This window comes from Pleurodeles waltl, chromosome 6, assembly GCF_031143425.1.
Source record: "Pleurodeles waltl isolate 20211129_DDA chromosome 6, aPleWal1.hap1.20221129, whole genome shotgun sequence".
NCBI classification, from domain to species: Eukaryota; Metazoa; Chordata; class Amphibia; order Caudata; family Salamandridae; genus Pleurodeles; species Pleurodeles waltl.
The window spans coordinates 1,214,161,252-1,214,177,727 of record NC_090445.1 but is presented as its reverse complement, the minus strand read 5'-3'; the positions used below and the strand labels follow the sequence as shown (position 1 = coordinate 1,214,177,727).

General features: G+C 44.5%; 1 protein-coding gene across 2 annotated transcripts in view; it reads left to right on the top strand.

The window, feature by feature from the left end:
• KIFBP (kinesin family binding protein) overlaps nt 1-16,476 on the top strand; it is a 353,399-nt gene that overhangs the window by 143,735 nt on the left and 193,188 nt on the right. The gene's annotated exons all lie outside the window — the stretch shown is intronic.

Below are 16,476 nucleotides of genomic sequence, written 5' to 3'. Positions count from 1 at the left end.
ACCTGACAGTATAAGGTCTTTGAGATGCCAGGCATCAATCTCTCCACATCAACTACCTAGAGCTTCAAGCAGTCTACTTATCACTGAAAACTTTCCTACCTCACCTGTCTCACAAGGTTGTCCTAGTCAGGACGGCAGGGGCGGTTCCTTCTGTAGGGCATTGGGCCAGCCCCTAGTGTGAGGCATTGTGTCAGTGAATAATGTAAAAATTAAGTATGACTCCCATCCTGTTCAAGGACTGTGTCCTGCCTCCTTGCTGCTTGCTCCTTACTTAGTGCAGTGGGATGGCCAATCCAAGTGACTGGCGATGTTGAGAGGCAGCATCAACTGAACCGTAGTGCGCATGTCGAGATGCACAGGTCTCTGACTGTGGCCAACCTGACATGCTCACTTCAGGCTTTAACCCAGTGCTCTGTTAGGGAGCCTGGGGAACACAGCTGTAGTGAAATGTTTGTTTTGACAACTGACTTTGTGTTGCACCGCTTTGCACATGGATTAGCTGTCCATTGTTTATCAGTTACAGACTACATTTTGTATTCAGTTTAGCCTTAGATTCATTCTGCCTATTGACTTCATCGTAGCATTAGACACTGCCATGTTAAAGGCTGCCTGTAATTTTCCACATTGTAAACTGTGCATTCTGTCGGCAGGGAACGGCCTTGTTTTGACTTGACATCATAGGATTGTGGCCAGACCCCGTGGTATTTTCAAAGCATACCTAAACTAGCCAGCATGTTTGAATCGCAAAATGAGGGTTTTTTCCAGAAAACTCCTTTTTTTTTTTTTTTTTTTTTTTTAAATATAAAAAGACCCAGTGCGACAGTGAGGGTTGGAGAGACTTTAATCAGGATTTTAGATGTCGGATGCCTGATATATTTCCCGTGAGGGTAGAGATGTCTTTCTCTTTCGCAGTTGAAGGGGGTCATCGGCTTGCTGGCATGAGGAAGATGAAGCACAAGACAGGCCCTACGGTGATGCATTTTTAATTCATTATTTGCTTTGCATTATGATATAGATACATATATTTGCTGTGTATTGTTGTAGGGTCAGGAATAAAAGAACGACACAACTCTGTTTGGCAAATAATATGAGCATTTATGAATAATGGCCGGGAGGGCAGCACAGCTCTGTGACTGATACCGCACTCAACTTTGTCAGTTCCAACAGCCCTTTTTATATGTTCACGACACCTTGAACGTGTCTGATCACTTGTCATGCATTTTGATGTAAGCGCCTGCTTGGTACATTGTATCTCTACCTACATTAGCATAAAGCCACATTTCTCCTTGAGAAAGCATCTAATTACGCATTTACAGAAAAGCGAAGGTTACACATCCTTCATGAGCACATTTGTTAATAAACCGCAATGTCTTTTATCTCACGTTCTGAAGCCTATCAGTACTTTCTCCTTTGACTAACTCCAGACTTGGAACTATGTCTGTCTGGCCTCCCTTGCACAGCTGCTGGCCTTCAAGCATCAAAGCTTATTGTTTTCCCTTTCTAAAACCACTGTGGTGTGTCCTTCCCTTGTGAACGTGGATTGGAATGTGCGCCCTCCCCTTGTGTATGTTATCGAGTTATGACTCAAGCTTTCTATGGCCTTCTACTTGCAGCTGCATTATGAATAAATGTTTCTGCTTGTCCTTGTCTTGCCTCCATGCTTCCTGTCCTGAGCTCTCTATTTGGATGCCATGAGCATTCTGAGCCTGTATTCTTCTCTGATCATGTACGACTCTGCACATCTTCCTCCTAATTCATGCATTAGCAAAAGTGGGCCTTCTCCTTTTTCTATATTTTCAGTAACATTACCCCCTTTAGTTGAACTTTCAACTACTTCTTCACCTTCCCTGCTACACACATTCATTAGTGTATAGATGTTGTCCACGTCCTCATGCACTTTCCTGGCTACCCTAATAGTGAACATCCCACCCAACTTCTGGCTAACTCTCTTGCAGAATCCTACCACTAATTGAAAGATACAAAACATCAATAAAATCACCACAAGTATCGGGAATAACCCCTTAACCTGTCCTGACAACCAGGATGGCATCCATACAAACCACCCTGAAAACCATTTGTCGGGGGCACCCCCCTCGTCTGCCATCTTCTTCCGTAGGTTATGTAGAGTTTGTATGGCCTCCGTTATTGTTCCGTTGTCTGCATCATTAGCTGGCACGTATGTGCAACAGGCAGTTCCGATTTTGGCACAGACCCCACCCTCCATGGCCGTCATCAAGTCTAGCACATACCTATGTTGCATAAGCATCGCCCTCACAGCCCACATTTCTTCCTTGACTGCATTAAACCCATCTTCAGTTGCGTTAATGGTTTTCATCAGTTCCCATCGGGTTATTTGCAGCCAGCGGGCAGTTGCCTCTGCTTGGACAAATGGGAAGATGCTTCCGAAGAACAATTGGGCATCATTAAACAACCTGTGCTCTCGTGGAACGTGTCCCCAGGATGTAGTGCCCATATAATCTGCATATCTCTTCTTCCGATGGTGTAGCAAGGTCGTTGGACGGCTCATGGGGTGGTCATGTAACTTTGAGATGTCCACCCATGGAATCGCCAGGGAGGGGGTGTGCACAGTAACTAAGGAACAAAGACCTCTCCATCCGGAAGGAAGTCGCGAGTACAGCCATTCTCTGCATTGCCAATAGTAGTCCATCAGACTGGAGGTCTGCATGTCAGAATTGTACTTTGTGGTGATGCAATTGATGTTTCTCCCTACCGGGACTGTTCCATTCCCTCTGAAACATAAAAATAAAACAATTGGTGTTCTACATGCTCGAAGAGTGGATGGCGTTTCTACCCAAGTTAACCTAGATATGTTTTCGTCCCATATAGCCTGACACTTCTGCTGTGTGCTATTGTCACTCTGATTTCCCATCCATAAAGAGAGAGCTCTACATCCAAATGTTGCATCGTGGTACCACTGACCATGGATGTATACTGATCCATTTACTCGAAAATATGGCCTCTCCTGACAATCTTGGGGCATAGGTGTGGCTGAATAGTTTTTACAGAAAAGTGTAGATCGTGTTATTCCCAGGAATCTCTGCTCTAATATTCTATTTTTCCATTTTTTGCTCTTGTACCTCATTACCCCTGTCTCAGCCATTTTTTCTAACTTCATTATTAACTCCTTGCGATCTGTCAGGACATTTGTTATATCAGCTAACTCCTCATATTGTGTGGTGTTTACTAGGAACGCTCCCTGCCTTATCTGTAAGGGTTGCATCCGTGCTCTCATTCTGCAAAGATACAAATGTAATAAACATTGAGTAACATTCGGAGATACCTCTTTTGACGAGTGCAGCTTGTCTGTGTCACTAGCATGTGGAATCAGGGAACAAACGAAACATGATTCATTAGTAGTCTGCATGCCTATCTCTGTCATGTGCTGATATCATATGTTGTCTAGTAAACTAACATGAATATTATGGGATACATTTTCATATTTATATACTTCTATCTGCAAGCGCTTAGTATACTGACACATTGCCATGCGTGGGCTAAAATACCATTGAAATGTAATTGCTAACATAACAAAACATGAATAGAAAAACAAAATCAAAATACATAACTGTCCACCAACAGTGTCGAATAGGAGCTCCGCTGGACTCTTTAGGAAGGACACTGTCCTTCGTCTTTTTCTTTGTCCTCCTCTAAAAGTTCCTGTGAAGATGGTGATGTATGACATGAAGCCGGGGCCAATCGAACATCTGACAGATGTATCCATGGCTTCCTGCCCTCCATCTTCACCGCTGTGGGGGTGCTCTGAGTAACTAAGTAGGGGCCCTGGAGCTTGCTGTCTCTCCATCGTTGTACAAAATTGCGGATGTTCACTTGCTGGCCCATGGAAATTGGACTGGTCTGCTGGGCTGCGGTGGTGCACTTCTCCTGTCTTGCCACCTGTTTAGAGAAGAACTTGACAGACTTCAATAACTGAGATAAATAACTACTCATCTCCTGTACTAAAACCTCAGCTGTCTTTTGGCATCTGTCCTCTGTCGAGCTATTGTTAAAGGAGTTGGCATTGGATGCCCTGTTACTATCTGGTGAGGGGTCAAGTCATGATCACTTCCTGGTTGGTTCCTGAGGGCATATAAGGCTAGGGGAAGGCAATACAGCCAGTTCTTCTGCACTGTGACACATAATTTACTAATTTTGTTCTTCAGCAGGCCGTTAAGGCGTTCTACTATACCATTACTTTGGGGATGATAAACAGATGATAATTTATTCTTTATTCCTAGAGAAGTGCAGATGTGCTGAAACATTGCATTAACAAAGTTTGTGCCGTTATCTGAGTGGATCGCTTCTGCGATTCCCCACCTAGGTATGACCTCTCTTATCAAAAAGTTGGCTGCTGCTTTAGCATCATTATGTACACATGGTCCTGCCTCGATCTACCTTGAAAAGGGGCAGACCACCACGATAAGGTATCTGTAATTATTACCTCTCTCAATCATGTCAACAAAATCTATATGTACATTTTTAAATGGGCCTGTCGGACGTGGTATTGTTAAAGTAATTACTTTTAGTGTGGGTCTAGGGGTGTATTGTTGGCATACTGCACATTCTGCAATATACATAGTAATTATTTCAGATAATTGTGGAATGAACCAATCTGTCTGTAGCGTAGCAAGAAGATATTCTTTGGCAGTCTGTGCAGGGAGGTGTAGTTGCTCTAGGGCTGTATACAACAGGGCTTGTGGCATCACTGGCTTACCTGTGCTTTCTTGCCCATAGATAAAATCTGTTGGTGACTGTATATACCCTCGCTGCTTCCACAGCTCCCTTTCATGAGGTAGTGCTTGTTCTTGCAATTCGCGTAAATGTAATCGTGCTGTCTCTGTGTATGGGGGTGGTAACTTGGTAGAATTCTGTTGCATGCTTGTCATCATCCCTAACGTGTGCTCATCCTGTTAACTATAATTTGGAGATGTTTTAGCTGCTTCTTTTGCTGCCCAGTCTGCCAAGGCGTTTCCCCTGGAGACAAAGTCTTGCTGATTGGTGTGTGCTGCACATTTTATAACTGCTACCTTAGATGGCAGAGTTAAAGCCTTTATCAGTTGTGCCAATAGATCTTTATGCATTACAGGGGATCCATCAGATTTAAGAAATCCCCTCCTTTCCCACCGGTGAATGCTAGAATGCACGGTGATGGTGACATATGCTGAATCTGAATAAATGGTAACCTGTAGTCCTTAGGCGTGTTGCAGCGCTTCAATAATAGCTACTAATTCTGAAGCTTGTGCTGAGAAATGGGATGGAAGTGGTATTTGACTCACTATCTGTAAGGTGTCAGAGGATCCCTGCTGCTCGTCTTTTACAACAGCTGCTCCTGAGAGCCTAATCCCAGTCTCCTGATCTATGAAAAAGGACCCATCGACAAAGAGCAGCATGCTCCCAGGGATTGGGTCTTCTCCTATCCCACTCTCTTTCCCTGGGGTGTAAGTGGCACAGTCATGTACTTTTTCATCATCAGAAACTGGGTGTGCAAAGAATGTTGCTGGATTAACTGTGTAACACTGTACCACTTGCAAGGATGGTATTGACAGTATTACTTCATATCCAGATACCCTCTGAGTTGTAAGGGTGCTCTTGCTCTTTTGCAAGATAGCGAATACCGTATGCTCTACATACAGTGTTAAAGGTGATCCCATCACTATGGTGGTGCTCTTTTGAACTGCAAAAGCTGCTGTAGCCAGAGCATGCTCACATGGATAATGCCCTTTCATAACGGGATCTAGCAGCCCACTGTAGTAGGCAATTGGTTTGTGTCCCATAGATGTCTTTTGAGTTAGTACTGCGGTCATTGTCGTTCCATTACAATGACGGAAGAGGTAGAAAGTTTTATTATAATCAGGTGTACCCAACACTGGAACATTTGTTATTGCTCTCTTCAGCTCCAGGAAGGCTGTCTCCCTTTCATCGGTCCAGTCTATTTTGTTTGCATTTGTGTGGGACTCTTTTAAAGCAGTTAGAAGTGGTGCGGTCAGAGTGGCGTAGTCAAATACCCACTGCCTCACATAATTGCAGAGTCCTAAAAACTTCTGCATTTGTTTTGTGGTTGTGGGCTTAGACATGTTCCTAATACTCTCTACTCTGTCCGGTGTCACCCTCCTCCTATCTTTAGATATTATCTGTCCCAAGTAGTGGACATCTGTCTGCATGTACTGCAATTTACTTTTGTCCACTTTATAACCTTTTTCTGCAAGCATGCAGAGGAGACCAATGGTGTCATCTTTAGATATGTCTTCAGTGGCACTGCAAACCATGATATCATCTACGTATTGTAACAAAGTACTCCTGTAGTTTATGTTTGCTAAATCTCTCTTCAGTGTTCTGTTAAAAATGCTTGGGGACTCACAGAAGTGTTGAGGAAGACGCCGATAGCAGTATTGGGTCTGTTTAAACGTGAATCCAGTCAAATATTGGCTGTCAGAATGCAGTGGAAAACTGAAAAACGCATTCTTGAGATCGACCACTGAGAAATAAGTGGCCTCTTTAGGTATGTTTGTTAGTATGACTGATGGGTCAGGTACCACTGGAAATTCTGGTGTCACTACATCGTTAAGGGAGCGGAAATCCTGAATCATTCTCCAAGTACCCCCTTTTGCCTTGCGTATCGGGAAAATCGGAGTGTTGCACGGTGTGGACCTCTCATATATTACTCCCTGCTCAAGTAATGCTTGTATTGCGGGGAGAATGCCCTCTTCTGCCTCCTTGGACAAGGGGTACTGGCGTATCCTGGGCAGAATTGCTCTAGGTTTCAATGTAATTTTCACAGGCTCAGCCTCTTTGATCAGTCCCACATCATATGGACCCTTTGTCCACAATACCTCTGGGACTTTTGCCAAATCTCTCTCAATTATTGTTTGGTCTTGTGCGTGTCTGGACACTGTTCTGTATTTTAGCTGCACTCTAATGGCAATGTCCATCTCAAACACAACTGTCTAAATTATTGGGCAATCATCAAATATTTCTTCGTCTGATATATCTTTTAATTTAACCCCAGGATCTGTGAATATTATTGATGCCCACATCTCCTGTCTTTCTGTCAGATGCCAGCAGCACAGCATATGTTGATCTTATTTCAAGGGTGGCTATTTTCAATATAATTTCAGGTTCTTTAATAGGATCCACAGGCTCTTAAGGCCTGAACAGCAGTTCCTTTGGTAACTGCACTGTTTTTCCTCGTAGTGCTGGTGTATGTGCTATCAAGGCATATACACCACGCAAAAAAGCCTCTGTATCGACAGGAACTGCTCTGACCTGTTTGTTGTCCTAGCTCCTCATGAGCTATGAGGGACAATATCCTGCTTGGTGTGACACCTGGTGTGTAACATACCATTGACCCATCCTCCAAGAAGGAGATGGTCATGTTCAGCTCAATCATTAAATCTCTCCCAAGAAGATTGACTGGTGACTCTGGGGAGTACAGTAGTGGTACTTCAATTTGTTTATCTCCCACAATCATGTTTACTGATTTGGTGAATGGAACCCGGCTCACAGCCCCAGAAAACACTTGTGTGCCCATTGAGTTGCAAGAAAGTGGTAGTGTTCCTTCCTTAATACACAATTTGGTGGCCCCAGTGTCGATTAAAAACCTATAGGGGCGACCTTCTATGGCTACTGTCACAGTGGGTTCCTCATCTGGCCTGCGGGTTACCGATAGTATTGGACACACAGTGGCCATCTGCGGGCTTTGTCATTGGGTATAATTTTGAGTTGGTGTTCCCCCGAACATTTGGGGTGATGCATGGAAGGGTTTGCCTCCTTGCACTGTTACCCCTACCACCTATACCTATACCTGTGCCTGTCCTCCCGTAGGGTTGTTGATGCCTTGGGGCCCGCCTTGTGACATTGGCCCTTGGGGTGCTGCCCACTGGGCTTGGGGGCCGTGCGGGGGTCCCTGCATTGCTTGCTGCTGGGGCGCCCATTGCATTTGTTGAGGCCTCATCTGTCCCTGTGGGGTATTCCAACCTTGCACTCTCTCATCGTTTTTCCAGGCTCTTGCAAAATGGCCCATCTTACCACAATAATAACATTGTTGTCCTGCCCTATAGCTTCCTTGTCTTTTCCCTTGTGTTGTCCCTTGCTCTCCTGTAAACCTCCCCGTCCCTTCCTTGTATCACTTGCTGGTTTTCCTCCTGATGCCTGTACCTGTACTGGCATTGTGACAGACATTGGTGGTGCAGTCACAAGTGCCCCTTCTGTACTCAACTTCTTAAGTTTTTGTTGCACCAACTTCGCGGCGGCCCTTTCTGCCTGTTCTGTCCTCTCCTTGTCTTTTTCTTGTTTTTGCTTAAAATAATGTATTATGTGGGCCTGTATTTCGGGCCATCGTTTATCCTCTAGTCCCACCACTCCATCTAAATTTGCTTGTATTTCAGTAGGAAGGCCTCACATTAATACATTATAAAACAAAATTGCATTTCCTCCTGTGTTTTCCCAGTTACATCTACCTCCTGCACCGATCTTTCTTTCATTCTAGAAATGAATTCTGCAATATCTTCAGTTGGCTTTATACTTTCTGCCATAAGGGCTCCAATGTCTGGTCTATCTGGATACGTCCATCGGCGCACATCCCAAACATGTTGGCGGACATTGTTGAAAGGTGACCCGTCGAACTGTGTATTTATCAATGTTACTTGAGGGAACCCTGCCCTGACAAAAATTGTGTTTACTTTGTCTCCCACTAATGATCTGAGCAGGCTTTTGACATCACCCAAGGCAAGGTTGACCCCGGCAGTGTGTTTTTCAAAACATCCTATCCATTTTCCTGCACCTTCAGACAGCGGGGGTAGTGCTCTTTTTAAATTCTCTTTGTCCATTTGTGGCCGTGGTACGTATGTTGGCACTTGCCCTCCCTTAAAAATAGGAGGGTCGAGGGCTTCCTGACCTAAGACTTAGACTTGGATCTGGTCCAGTACTGCGTGTCACTTTAGTTGGTTTGTCTATGGCATACTTTTCCTAAACTGCAAGGCATTCTTGCATGTAAGGGTAATTCCAACCTTGGTCACCCCGCCCCTGCCTTATGCAATCTTCTGCAGTCGCTAAATCAAAGGGTTGAAAAGACCCTTGTCGGGCCGTGGCTTCCTTCCTTCTCTTTTAGTCCACCTCGCCAAGTCATCTGAGAAGGGGTGACAATAATATCTACCCTCCTCTTTCTCCATTATCTCTATAGGTGTCAATTCTGACCTTGATTTGCGGATTGACCGTCTTTTTGTATCTGCGCCATCTCGGACTGTCATTAATAGTTCTCGTGTAGGCCGCAGACAAAAATTGTATACCCTTCTGTTAACTCCTTGCTCATGCGCACTCCTATTAAACCCATTGTCCCAATCCTCATCATCTTCTGCCCCTGTTACGACCTGTGAGCCATCCGGGGGCTCCTCGTATTGTGGCATCTCTACACCTCCCTCCCATTCTTCTTCCTCTTCTATCCATTCCTCTGCTGCCTTTCTCAGTGTCTGCAGATGTGTCTCCAAGCCTAAGAATGACGTGCCCTGTAGTCCATTGTCCCCGGAGGGGGGCAAGGCTCCTAGATTGCTCTGCCTATCTCATCGTGTGTTGCAACTCACTTACTAGCCTATCTCTCCCGCTATGTTCTGGGTCACCTCGAGGAGCTGATGGGACGGGAGCGGGGGTTGCCTCAGCTCCCTGTGCCTCTAACCTCTCCTCCTTTGGCTCAACCTGAACAGGATCCTACAGCTGGCAGGATAGGGGAGAGACAATAAGGTGGGGGCTCCCCTAGTGACTCTCCCAGAGATTCTGTTTGTGTTTGCGCTACTACCTCTTCGGATGCAGTTGACTTTTCCTTTGGTTTTTCATGACAGAATACTTGCCATAGTGACAGAATAACTTCCCTCTTCTGTCTTTTCTTTTTCTTATATGTTGAGCGAATGTAAGTCAATGTGTGTTCAGCTATGTCATTGTCAAATGTCCCTTCTTTTGGCCATGGTTGAGCGTGACCCTCGGTGCCTTTATGCCACTGTTTACAATATTTAAGTATTCTTTTCTTATCTGAAGGGAACGTTTTTAACATATGGTCCAGAGGGGCATCAATGATCCCTACAGGACGGGTGTTTCCTATGTGTACTCCTTGCAGTCTGACCGCTGCGCTGTGTATCCCTTTTCAGCTTCTTGTCTCACGTCTTGTTTGTTTTTAGCTTTACCACTGTTACTGACCTGTAGCAGCGTTGTGTAGGGACAGTCCTACTCAGTATTACCTGACTTTACATATATGGTTGTGAGACTGTATTGGTGAACATCAGACCTACTTATCGCCAATCTGTGTAACACTTCTTCTCTGGTGATGTCTGGGGCCGGAGAATTTATAGGGGTCTGAGTGGATTAGTACCTGACGCAATGCGTGTTATAACGTTGTCATGTATGTAGATAACTACTTGTGGTGCTCGGGATGTGTTGAGCCATTCATTATTTAAGGCTGTGAAATTACGAATATCTGTAAGAAATGCATCAAGAAGAGCCTCTAACATAAGGGGTGATTGTGTTATTATTTCAAACCGTAGGGTGTTGCATGGGCATGGGGGTTTCCCGTGAGCCCACTTAATTACTAATTTTAACTCAGTGGTAGCTGTCTCCTGCCACAGAGAATCATCAACCTCACTTATAGGGATTTATTATCAACCTTTACTTAATTTGGGATTGTTTTTTCAGGCCCCCTGTGTTTTTATTTACACTAATCATTTCCCACTTACGGGACGCTTTAAGAGTGTCTATTGGGATGTCAAAAATATGGCAAAGATCTCACACCCTCTCCTCCTCAATTATATCTGACTGCGTGACAACTGGTGGGGACACCTGCCATTTCTCTATAACGTGACCTTTATGATTGTAAAACACTGTACTATTTTTGTCCTCTTTTTAATCATTACTCATGAAATACATCCACTTGTCCCTGTTGCGCTTTTTAGGTTTGCAACCAAGGGTCTGACTGTGCTCAGACTCCCACTGATATATCAGCCGTGGTCGCTGTCCTTCAAAGACGCCTTCCAGATGTTACTAAATCTGGGAATTTGGTGAACCGGGCGTCTGACTCACTCAGGCAGAGTTTGCAACCGTCTCTTACCATGTCAGATTTCACACTTGTTACTCGGTCCACCTCACTATTTCTGCTCTGATCCTCCGGATCTAACCAGGATACCTGGTAGGCATTCCCAAATGAATGTCTCTTCCAGGGGCTGCCCCCCGGGTAATGCACTGCTGCCTGTCACACTAGCTATCCTTCCGGTTTGACCAGGAAATCACAATTCATTTATACCATACCATCAAAACATTGCATTGAACCCCCTAACTAGTCTTCCGGTCTAACCGGGAAATCACAGCTCATTTTTAGCATAACACCATAACATTGCATTTAAACCGCACATAAATCCTGCATGCATTTTGTCATATTATAGTTGCCAAAAAGAATCATGCAATTAAAAATAATAAGGTACGAAGCCCAACCTCTCTTCACCCTTTAGGACAGCAACATCTGCAATCCCCAACTGCCTGTTTGAATAGGCAGGTGTAAGTTCACCTGTTTTTGTTGCGCGCAGTGTTCTATTCAAGCAGTGCAGGCGGTGCTTCCTTCAGCTGCGGTCCGGGGAAGAGAAGATGGCTCCTGGCTGGCTCGCCAGATGTTGGAGGGTCAGGAATAAATGAACGACACAACTCTGTTTTGCAAATAATATGAGCATTTATGAATAACGGCCGGGAGGGCAGCACAGCTCTGTGACTGATACTGCACTCAACTTTGTCAGTTCAAACAGACCTTTTTATATGTTCACGACACCTTGAAGGCGTCTTATCACTTGTCATGCATTTTGATTTAAGCGCCTGCTTGGTACATTGTATCTCTACCTACGTTAGCATACAGCCACATTTCTCCTTGAGAAAGCATCTAATTTCACATTTACAGAAAAGCAAAGGTTACACATCTGTCATGAGCACATTTGTTAATAAACAGCAACGTCTTGTATCTCACGTTCTGAAGCCTATCAGTACTTTCTCCTTTGACTAACTCCAGACTTGGAACCATGTCTGTCTGGCCTCCCTTGCACAACTGATGACCTTCAAGCATCAAAGCTTATTGCGTTCCCTTTCTAAAACCACTGTGGTGTGTCCTTCCCTTGTGAACGTGGATTGGAATGTGCGCCCTCCCCTTGTGTATGTTATCGAGTTATGACTCAAGCTTTCTATGGCCTTCTACTTACAGCTGCATTATGAATAAATGTTTCTGCTTGTCCTTGTCTTGCCTCCAAGCTTCCTGTCTTGAGCTCTCTATTTGGATGCCATGAGCATTCTGGGCCTGTATTCTTCTCTGATCATGTACGACTCTGCACATCTTCCTCCTAATTCATGCATTAGCAAAAGTGGGCCTTCTCCTTTTTCTATATTTTCAGTAACAGTATATTTCAGTGGAGAATCATTTTGGTATGTTTTAATTTCATTGTTGTGACTATTTTTAAACGTGTGCTTTAAACATGCTAATCTTCTTTTATGAATCTTGCTTAGTGCAATAATAAATGTTTTCTTTGGACTAAGAAGTGCATTCCAGAGATTTTTGTCAGCTCAGTCATTAGTGAAAAGCAAAACAGCACAGCTCCCCTTGGTGCTCTTTGGAGTGCTGGCTTCACCTGTCAACAACAATTCTTGCTTTGCTTTCATGCCGCTTTAATTATATAAAGCCTGAGAGCAAAGCTTGGATTGGTTCTGGGTAGGGTAGCCTGTCATTGCCCCAGCACTTGCTTTTAAGGCAGCTCAGGGGCAGGATGAAAGGACACACATGACCAATGACTGTGTGGCCTTATGTTAAAGCTACACAGTGATTGGCAATGTGACAAGATGGGCACGCTTTTCTCCCTCATGCACAGCACCTGTGAAGGCATTGTGCACGAGGAGAATGGAGAAAGCAGTCGCCTTCTAGAGTTACACGTCTAGGCCTGCAGGCCGAAAATAGCACATGGTTGGCCTAGTCCACTTCGGCTAGTTCTCATGCAGGTGGCTTCATGCTTATTTTTGCAGTTATCAAGTAATTGGTGACCTCCTTTTGGATTGTGTGTCAACATTTTGACCTCCAAGCGGTCCAGGGAGAGGACGGTTTAGGCGCACAGTGAGTGCCCACCTTTGATGCATGTCTGACAATAAGGGGACACTCCCTCTCCTGGACACCAGAGGCCAGTAGCCTCTAGGGATAGGGGGCCCCCACCCAGGTAGTTTCCTGGCAATGTAGGCCCCGTATAATATACTTTCACCGCACTTATTCATACACTTAGCATGAGTAGCAGGGATCCTTCGCCCTGATGAATGCCCCAAGACTTTCCAGAGCTCATTACTGATGGCAGAAACATGTCGGCTCTTTCCTCCTTGATAGGTGACTCTGTGAGTCCTTGTTCTCACAGAGGTGTCCCAATCTCCTCTTTTTTAACCACACCAAACAGAACCTTCTATTAAATAATCACACAGGTATCTGTTTAGGTGTTTTTATTGCCTAGTATAGCTGGATCCCTCTAGTTCCAGAACCAGAATTAATTTACGCACTCCCTCCTGTTCCTTTAACAGTGAGGTTGAGTCCGCCCAGGTGGCACTGTCCTACCTGGGTGGGGCTAGGTGGTCATATGATGAAGCATGACACTATATAGTGTGTGAGACCACCTAGTCCGTAAAGGAAATTCCCCTTTCCCCCCCCCCCCCCCTCTGTTTCCCAGACCCTCTGCAGCACCATAGCCAACTGATACCCCGACCCCAATTGAGGACCACAAGGGATCTGGTGTCACATTTGATGCACCATTGATCTATCCCTCGTTACATTAAAAGAACCCCATACTCCCTGTTGTGTTTTTGACATTTTGAGTGATACACCCGCCTTAAACAGCTTTCTGAAATGTGACACTAAACATTTCATGGAGGAAGTTTTTTTTTTTTATTCTAAAAGTAGGAACACAACCCTCTAGCCAGCCCAGTAATTCAGACAGGTTGCGAGCAAACCATTTTAACTCTCTTCTCGCAAGCAGAGACAAATGACTGGACGGCTGATGTGACCAACATTTTACCCCAAATGTCTGCTTGTCTGTAGTGGATACTGGCCAGGCTGCTCCGGGTGACAAAAATAGCTTTGGCGAGTCAACGTCTTCTTCAAGGAGCAGAGCCCACCGGGAAGCTTAGCTGATCCCTCCTCATCAACATCAGCCAGAAATACAATAAGAAACGGCACTTTGCCACGCTGAACAGCACCGAGCACAAGATACCTTTATTTTTCTCCTTCTTCTAACACTCTTGTTAAATATTACTTCATTTGTTGACCACAGTGATATGTAAGTTTGTCAACGTCATCTGGATTTCAACCAGTTACTGGTGTCCTTAATAAACATTTGCAGCATGTGCATTACCGTGCAATACAACTGCGAAGATGGTTCTTTTATTGCTGTGCTTCGTCCTGAGGGTCCACTCCTCCCTTTTCTGCCGTGATAAAAGACCCACACAAGGCGTGGCATTTGAAACAATTTAGCACTTGCCAGAAGCTACTCGCATAAGTAAACCTATCACAGGCACTTCTCTGCAGAGGACCAGCAGTCCTCCCATTTCCATCGTGCAGTGTGCCACACTCCCTAGTACAAGCGAGACAGCGGACCTCACGGGCACTAGGGAGGGAGTGGTGGATGGTAGTATTGAAAGACATTCACAGTCGGTATATAGAGCGCAGAAGCTGCAATTGTCAGGCATGCTTGGCGCTGCACACTCGCTTCCATTAGAAAGCAATAGCGACTCACAAAACCAATAGTTGTAAAACGTATGCGTCATGCCCAGGTCTTGTCTACTTCACGAGCAAAACTGTGGCCTGGTGATAAATTAATATGGATTTCATGAATTATAACGGCGAGGTTTTGCATTGAATTGAATATAACAAAATGCACTTACAGACATAGAGGTGCCAAAGAGTTATGACAGTATTTTCGAATGCTAAGCCACTTGTGTAACTGTTAAAATAGCAACTCTTGTTCAACTTGTCTGTTTATTTTTAGCAATCATTTGTCAAATCTATCCATTTAATTGTGGCAGGGAAACACGCAGTCAATACTATGGTATCGGTGACAGCAAACAAATGAATGTTTCAGTGTCAATACGTTGAATTTTATTAACAACTTCTAATTACAGTGATAAATTATGACACAGCGAACAAGAGAATGGGCGATGCAGCAAATACAGCATTTAAAGTGGCGTTTTGAAAAAAAATGACTATAATCATTCATGACTGTAAGTGTGGACATGCACGCATTTTTGAATAATTTTAGTCCAGGTCTGCAGAAACAATAACCTGGGGTGTCCTGTGAGGAGATCCGTGCTTTTTGTTTACATTTAGGACGCAGCAACGGCGCCAAGTGGCATCCATCCAGTGAGATGGCTGTCTTATAACTATTAATTTCAGAATGCTCACTCTAATTTTAAGTTGTTATTCTGGCTCTGCAGTGTTACAGACGGCGTGCAGCACAGTAGTTTGACTGTCACCTGTCATAATATTATCATCATATGGCAATGAATTGTACGGTGGTGAGAAGAACAGAATGCATGGGCAATTCAGACAAAAAGCTTAAAGTTGTCCGAAAGATACGACTGGTCCCAAGAGAAAAAAAGCATTTGTAATACAATGGGTCTCGCATTTGCGAGGGTTTGAGCTATTGGTGTTGTAAAGGACAATGGCCCTCATTACAACCCTGGCGGTCGGTGTTAAAGCGGCAGTAATACCGTCAATAGGCCGGCGGTAAAATAAAACATGGAATCACGACCATGGCGGAAACCGCCAACACACAAAGACACTTTAACACTCTGAATTCAACTCAGATGAAGCACCCTAAAACTAGTAATAGGGCTCTTCAGATCATTGACCTTATGCTATCCTACGGACTTCGCCCAGGTAATGGGCGTTTTCCTTCAGATAACCCTGCAAAACCTACTTTCTTTAAAGGGTCATATAGTAGTATCCTAGTCCTCGCACTTATTGACATGAGGATTTGGTATCTTATAAAAGATGTAAGGGTGGGAAATCAATATACTAGTGACCACGCCCCTCTTCTAGTAATATACGACAGACAGCTTTTCTCAAGTACAGAGGTCTGTCTTGATCATGCAGCTCCTGAAGTTCTGGAGGTGTCTACTAATAAGCGGGTGGTGAGATGGGAGTCTTTTAAAAATTCTCGCAAATTATGGGGTAAAATATGTGCTCTAGTATCCACCCATTTGCTATTTAATGATTCTTCCCCATTTACTTCAAATGAGGTTATGAATCTACATTTAGGTGTTCATTACAACCCTGGCGGATGGAGTTAAAGCGGAGGTAAGACCGCCAACAGGCCGGCGGTAAAAAAATTTGAATTACGACCGAGGCGGAAACCGCCAACAAAGACAGCCACTTTAACACTCCAACCGCCACGGCGGTACAGACAAACAGCTTGGCGGTCA